This window comes from Eulemur rufifrons, chromosome 29 (assembly GCF_041146395.1).
Source record: "Eulemur rufifrons isolate Redbay chromosome 29, OSU_ERuf_1, whole genome shotgun sequence".
NCBI lineage: Eukaryota > Metazoa > Chordata > Mammalia > Primates > Lemuridae > Eulemur > Eulemur rufifrons.
In genome coordinates, this window is record NC_091011.1 from 96,584,141 (window position 1) to 96,591,930 (window position 7,790).

A 7,790-nucleotide genomic window follows, 5' to 3' on the forward strand; every position below is an offset into this window, starting at 1 on the left:
GATATATATTACAATGGAAAACTATTTAGTCATAAAAAGGAATGAAATCATGTCTTTTGCAGCAACATAGATGGAATTGAAGGCCATTGTCTTAAGCGAAACAACTCAGATACAGAAAGACAAATACCACACATTTCTAAGTGGGAGCTAAATAATATGCACACGTGGAAGTAGAATGAGGACGAAATAGACAATGAAGACTCAGAAGTGAGGCGGATGGGGAGTGAATTATGAAAAATTACTTAATGGGTATAATGTACATTACTCTACTATGGATACACTAAAAGCCCTTACCTCACCATTAAGCAATATGTCAGTGCAACAAAATTACACTTGCACCCTATAAATTTATACAAGTTTAAAAAATAAAGATTATATTATTGTGGTACATGGAAACCCAAAGTCACCTATAAATAGATTATTAGAATTAAGAGTTTAGCAAATTTGTAAGTTAAAAAATCAATGTTTACATTTTTCTAAGTACCAGCAACAGAATTTAAAAATGGAATTTTAAGAATATGATTTTTAATCATAACTAAAAATATAAAGTTTCTAGAAATATACCTAACAAAAATATGCAAGACCTTTTTGGAGAAAATTACAAAGCCATGTTAAAAGAAGCTTTAAAGAAAACCTAAATGAGAGAGGTAGTATGTTCATGATTGAGAGACTCAGTATTATAAAAGACATCAGTCACTTCTGTGACTGAGCAGTTGATCCAGTGCAATTCCTGTCAAAATCCCAACAAAAGTATTAATATTTGTTTTGCTTTGCTTTGCAGTCTTTATCCCTTTGGTCAACATATGCAAATGGACTAAGTACTCCAGTTAAAATGACAGTTTTATACTGGATTTAAAAAATACACAGTTGGCTATTGTAAAGAGCCATATCTAGACATAATATGGGAAACTTGACATTAAAGGAATGGGAAAAGATCCTCCATGAAACATCAATCAAAAGAAGGATGGGTCCAGGTGCAGTGGCTCATGCCTGTAATCCTAGCAGATTTTCTGTATCCAGTCATCTGTTATGGACACTTAAGTTGGTTCCATATCTTTGCTATTGTGAATAGTGCTGTGATAAGCACACAAGTATCTTTTTGACATTTCTTTTTCTGTGGGTAGGTATTCGGTAGAGGGATTGCCAGATCTAATGGTAGTTCTATTTTTAGCTCTCTGAGAAATTTCATTATTAATAATGTTTACTGTGGGATTTTTATATATACCTTTTATCAGTTCAAGGGAATTACCTTGAATTTCAGGGGAAGATTTATTATCATGAAAAGCTGTCGTGTTTTTTTTTTTTTTTTGAGACAGTCTCACTTTGTTGCTTGGGCTAGAGTGCAGTGGTGTCATTACAGCTCACTGCAACCTCAAATTCCTGGGCTCAAGCGATCCTCCTGTACCCTGCTTCAGTTTCCCAAGTAGCTGGGAATACAGAAGTGTGCCACCATGCCCAGCTAATTTTTTTCTATTTTTGGTAGAGATGGGTCTCACATTTGCTCAGGCTGGTTTTGAACTGACCTTAAGTGATCCTCCCACTTTGGCCTCCCAGAGTGCTAAGGATTACAAGTGTGAGCCACTACACCTGGCCAAGGTGTTGAGTTTTATTAGAAGTTTTTCTGTATCTAATGATACATTATTCTCTAATCTGTTTATGTAAGGCATTGATTTATCATAAAGACACTGAATTCTATCAAATATTTTTGCACAGACTCAGTGCAAATCAAGAATGTGTCCTTGAGTGGGCTACATGAGCCAGTATTTATATATTCCTCTTATATAGAAATGGGAGAAGGGGAGCTGGGCATGGTGGCAAGTGCCTGCAGTCCCAGCTACTTGGGAGGCTGAGGCAGGAGGATCACTTGAGCCTAGGAGTTTGAAGCCAGCCTGGGCAATACAGCATGACCCAGTCACTAAGGGAAAAAAAAAGAAAAAGAAATAGGAGGAGATACTGAAGCAAAGGTGATATTCTTACAATTCTGACTGGTGTTCAGTGATATCATTGTATATAAGATAAAGCAAATATGTGGTTAACGTACATAGGGTAAAAGGTTAATGAGCAGGCAGGTGTCTTAGGGTCTGGAGCGGGATGACTGATTCTCTCCTACCTTTACACTTCATCTGATAGGGAAGGCTGTAACCAGTACATGCCAGTGAAATACTAGCCAGACTCCAGCCCTGCAAGCCAGGGTTCAGCTTTAGTTCATAGGCCTAGTTTCTATTACCTGTATGTCCAAACTGCAGCTGTCTTGGGCCACTTTTAAAATTTGTCCTTCAAATTTTCCTTTTTCTGACAATTCCCTGCTTTTGGCTGAAATCTCGCAGAGAAAGGCTTTGAAGACCAAATAATACAATTCGAGGGATTTGAAGTGGACAAGGTTTGTTTGTTTAGAATTATAAGGTAGAGTGGATCAAACTGGAATTCTAAATGCTCTTGATCTACTTTTTTCCTTATATGAAGTGCCATCATCTGATCTGTCAGTGAGGATGCAAAGATTTCCATGTCATTGTGATTTGAATCATCTCCTTAGGAGCTGTTTCTTGGAGGCGATGGTCAGTCAGGTGGAGGAATTCCCAATTTTATGTCCTTTTCACAAACTTTGGGACTTTGAGGTTAAAAATTAAAACAGAAAGCCCTCCTCACTTGGTCAGAAATAGAGGAAAGAGTATGGTGGACAAAACAGGCAATAGAAGGCTGCTTTTACTACATTTCATGTCTGTTATTTCAAATCGATGAACTAACATAACTTTAACTGAAGTTCTATTTTTTCAGTGGCATTTCTTACTTTTGCAGCATTTGCAATTTAGAAACATTAGAAAAATAATCAACAATACGAGTAACTGAAAGGTCCATTGGAATAAAGATAATTAAGAAACAACTTATCACATTCTTATTTGTCAGGTCCAGGAGGTGGAATGGAACAGACAGCTAAGAAAAGCCCAAAGTCAGGCACAGGGTACATACATAACTTTGAGTCAGCATAGAGCTCTCAGCTCCATTCACAAGTAGACCAGATGGCCAGTTAGAATCCACATCCAAGGATGAATTTAAAGTTTCAAGGTTTGGGGCCAGCATGATTCTGGTGGGTTTTTCATGCAGATACCTGTTAAAACAGGCTAGAATAACCTTAAAGAGGAGCCAAATGCTTAGACCTAGTAGAAGGACCACTAAAAACTCCAAGGCAGAACAAAGGGAACCAATGCTATAAAAAGCAGCCAGATAAAAAGGTCTGAGAATTGGAAGTCTAACCAGCTGAAGAGGCCCTTTGAGGGTACTCCTTTCAGGGACTTAGATAATCTTAAGATTTTGGGAGCTTCCAATTCAACCTGGCAGGGGGCGTTTACCCAAGTGCAGATGAGGTATTCAGGACAGCACAAATACCGTCTTGTGTAGTGAGGAGGTAATCCATTGCAATGTGGTTATCTAGGGGTACATGAGCAAGTGAATCTAAAGATTGGTGTTGGGCCCTAATGGCTTGAGCAGTGAAACGAGCAATTCTACTGACAGCATGAGAAAGATTTCTAATCATGTATTGATTACAAGCACTACCAAATCCCAGTCAGGATCCTAATATTCTTCCAAACCTAGCCCATTCACTGGGGGTCGACCCCTCCCAGTAAATCACATCCTGGAGAGTATCTACAGCTGTCAACATGGTCATCTATAATAGAAAGGGCCCTTCTATGTCTACAGTATGAGCTGGGCTGGGGACTATGGTTTACTTGTAGGATGGTGGTGGTCATATTTAAACATACCAAAAGGCAGACTTATCCCATTCACCAGCTGTCGAGACATTCGTGGGATCTGAGGTTATGTCGAGCCCTACAGATAAAAACATAAGTGTGGGGGGCAGGGCACACAAGAGTCCAGATAAATTCCTAAAATTTAAGGATTCATTTGAGATATTTTTTGGAGAATGGAATTGAACCAGAGATCACTGTAGGACAAGGACCAAGGATTGGATGAGAAATAGGTGTTGCAAACAGGGAGATCGGTGGGTATTCCTTAGAAACAGAGGTTATTAGTCTTATGATATTGGCAGAGTGGTTGTTTGGAATGGGGGTCAGTTCAATTAAAATATACCTCTTGCAGACAGGCGAAGGAGGAAGAGATGGAAAAAAGGCAGCGTTACTGAAGCAGGTAAAGGACTGTGCTGCTGTTACACAGGGTTTGGGTTTGTTTTTTTTTTACCTTGAATAGAAGTACAGGGTTTGGATTTGGTGGCTGTAGGTTGAAAAGGAGTTATACCCTTGGTCCCGTGATCTGAGCAATGGTCTTAGTAGGGTGGGGGGATAAGAAGAAACATGGGACAGAAGGTCAATGGGTGTACCATTTATGAGCCTCCGTCCTCGGGCTCTCACCCCTAAGTTGATCAGCCCCAAGGTGTTATGGAAAGCTTACCTCCCAGATGCTTCAAACACCAAGCAACCAACACTTTAGGAGAGTTCACTGGAGGAGCATAGTATTTTAAATATTCTTCTGCTATGAGGGAGCCCTAAAAGGCCACTGCACATCAAGAGGAGCCTCTCAAACAAGATTCTTAGTCGCCTAAGAATGCCCAAGCTTTGGGCTGGAGGGAGCAAGTGTCCTTTATATATGGAGAAATTTTATCTCAATTGCTCTCATGTAGTGTGTGAGGGGTTGGTGCAGACAAAAGATTTGAAAAGAGAACATCCAGCTGATCAAAGAAACTACCACTCTAACTGCAGCAATGCTTGGTCAACTTTATTTCTTTCCTCTCTTCCTGGCAATTTAGAATAATGCAATAACAACCCTAGGAAAAATTTAGCAAACCTAGGATTTATTGCTCCTCTAAATGGCCCTAAAAACATCTCAGAATAATGTAAATCTAGACCTCTACCACAAAGGGGGAGGTCCAGATTCTAGGCACTCACCACATGTACTTTCACCTTCCCATCCCCGCTCCCCCTTCCTATGCCAGGAGTCAGTTGGAACACAATGGGACTGGTGCTAGTACCAAGCATCTAGTCTGAGAGGATGAGGCCTTGGTGTCCGTAGATCCTTGCTGGAATCCTGCTGAATAGGACATCTGTTGATGAAAAGGTTAAATAACAGACACTGTAACTTGAAGAAATTTATTTTAGAGATAGGGTCTTGCTCTCTTGCCCAGGCTGAAGTGCCGTGGTGCCATCATAGCTCACTGTAACCTCAAACTTCTGGGCTCCAGTGATCTCCCTGCTTCAGCCTCCTGAGTAGCTGGGACTACAGGCACGTGCCACCATGCCCAGCTCATTTTTTCTATTTTTTGTAGAGACAGGGTCTCGCTCTTGCTCAGGCTGGTCTTGAACTCCTGGCCTCAAGTGATCCTCCTGCCTTGGCCTCCCAAAGTGTTAGGATTACTGGTGTGAGCCACCATATCCGGCTAAATTTACTGTATATCATGTCCCCCCCCCCACAAATTAGACATTTTTATTGTTTTATACTGTCAATATTTATTTAGATTTACCCAAGTGCTTATCATTTACTTTACTCATCATTACTTCTTACATCTCAGACTTTCTGGGATAATTTTCCTCCTTGAAGAGTATCTTTTAGACGTTCCTTTAGGGAAGTAATTTTAGTGGTAAAGTCTGTTTTTATTCCAGTGAAAATGCCTTTATTTCACCCTCATTCTTAGATAATCCACATTTAATAGTCTGCATCAAAATTTTTTGAATAATAATAGTTAAAAACTGGAAACTATATGTTCAAAGCCAGTGATATAGTAAGCAGTATCTTAATTTTGTATAGCATTTATTAAATGTTATGTCTGAGCTATCTTCCACATGCATTTTCTCTAGAGTCTCACAGTGACCCTAAGAAGAAAGGTACTTTATGATCTTCATTTTGTTTTGTTTTGTTTTGTTTTTGGCAGGTAAATAGAATAAATAAATGGGATAAATATTCTAAGATTGGTAATCACTTTCATTATTCTTTTGATTCTATCCAGCATCCCTGGCACCTGTTATCTATGTAACTTACACAATGCACCATTTTGATCTCTTTCTCTTTAAGGCTGATTCTTTTTACAAGTATTAAAATTTCTATAGTGTTCACAAAGTCTCATTAGTATAACTTTTAGTTTAAAAGAATTTTTTATTAACCAGCATTCTTAATTCCTTCCAACATGTCAGATAACAAATCTTTTTAAGATAACTAAATCTTTGGTCTGACACATTAATATATAATTGATAATTTAAGTTAATATGAAAGTTCATTATTTTTTAATCATGTTCCAAAGGAATAAGTTATAAATCTATGAATAACAGTCCATTAAATTAACACTTCATTTATACAAAGGAGAAATGGAAAATCCTATCATGGTCAAGAGTAGAATTCCACTAAGAGCTACTAAGTTTTTCATATACATTTGTCCCACATACACACTTCACCAGACTAGAGTTTGAGACAGACGGTAACTAACATTCATATCTTAAGAGCTAAAAGGAGTAGTACTCTAGTTGTAGAGCAAGAGTCTCAATTTTACTAATCACACACAACGATGGGGGGATAAGTATATTCCCCCAACTTACAAATATTAATTACTTACGTTTAACATGTATTGCATGTTACTAATAAAAACACAAATGAAAACTGAAAAAAGATGACTATAAAATGTTTAAACTTATATGTATGGTAAAACTACTATTTAGTGAGAGCACATGGGTGTGAACAGAAAGGTGATCCAACTTGACTACCATTAGAATGCCATTGTTTTTAATTTCTTAGTGGGGCTGAAGGGCAAATACTGCAGGAGTGCTGTTTGTCTGGTGACTTTTTGTTGTCTGTTTACAGTTCAATTCCTCCTCACCCCTCAACAAAAGCAGTCCCTAGACAAGGATTTCTTGCTTATGAGGGAGACGATCCCAGAAGGCCCCATGACGGAGTGGGAAGTGAAAGATGGAAGGGAGGAAGGCACTGAACCATGTGCTAATGAATGGATTATTGCTATAAGCAACTGGGACTCTATCCTACTGGGGTACTCTGAGAAATACCTCAGTGTCCTCTGAGGACTGAGGAAACCAGGGTATTTATATACCAAATCCTGCTCCTCACTGGTTGGGGAGTGCCCTGCCTGCATCACATGCAGCCCAGCAGGCTCTGGCATCCAGAACACATCCTCAGAAGTCCTGGATTTCTGGAAGCTGCGGGTGAACCAGAGTAGGCCCAGGGCACAGGGGTGGGGCACAGACAGCATATGCTATATCTGCCATGCCTGCATTATGAAGAATATTATCTTCAATCTTGGTTTCTTTGCAGGATTCTTTTTAAACGCTTAAAAAGGACCTTTGTTAGATAAGTGAATTTACAGTTAAATAGTTCTGATTGAATAGGTAGCATATAAATGAACAAAACACAAGAACACTACTGTAAATCCCTTCCACTTTTTCCACAAAGTAACTCAGATAACATGCATGACACGACATTCTGACATACAGATTGAAGGAGACTGCTGGGGTCAATCTGAGTATCAAATATTGATATAATTTAATCTTTTCCTGGATTAAAATGTATAAATATTATGGAATTCCTAAAACTTCCTTCCTCCACCACAATCCATTACCCTGTACCCCTATGAAGTACATGCTCCCCATTCTCACTACCACTGCCCAGGTCTCAGTTGGAAATGATTCAGTTCATGTCAAGGTATGTCTGATCATTCTAAATAGGTAAGAAAATAGTAATAACATACAGTTCTTACATACTTTCAGCATTTGTCTAGCACTGAATGAGGAGGAGAGGAATATTTCAAAACAAACTTCACAGAGTTCTTTGTGAATATCTTA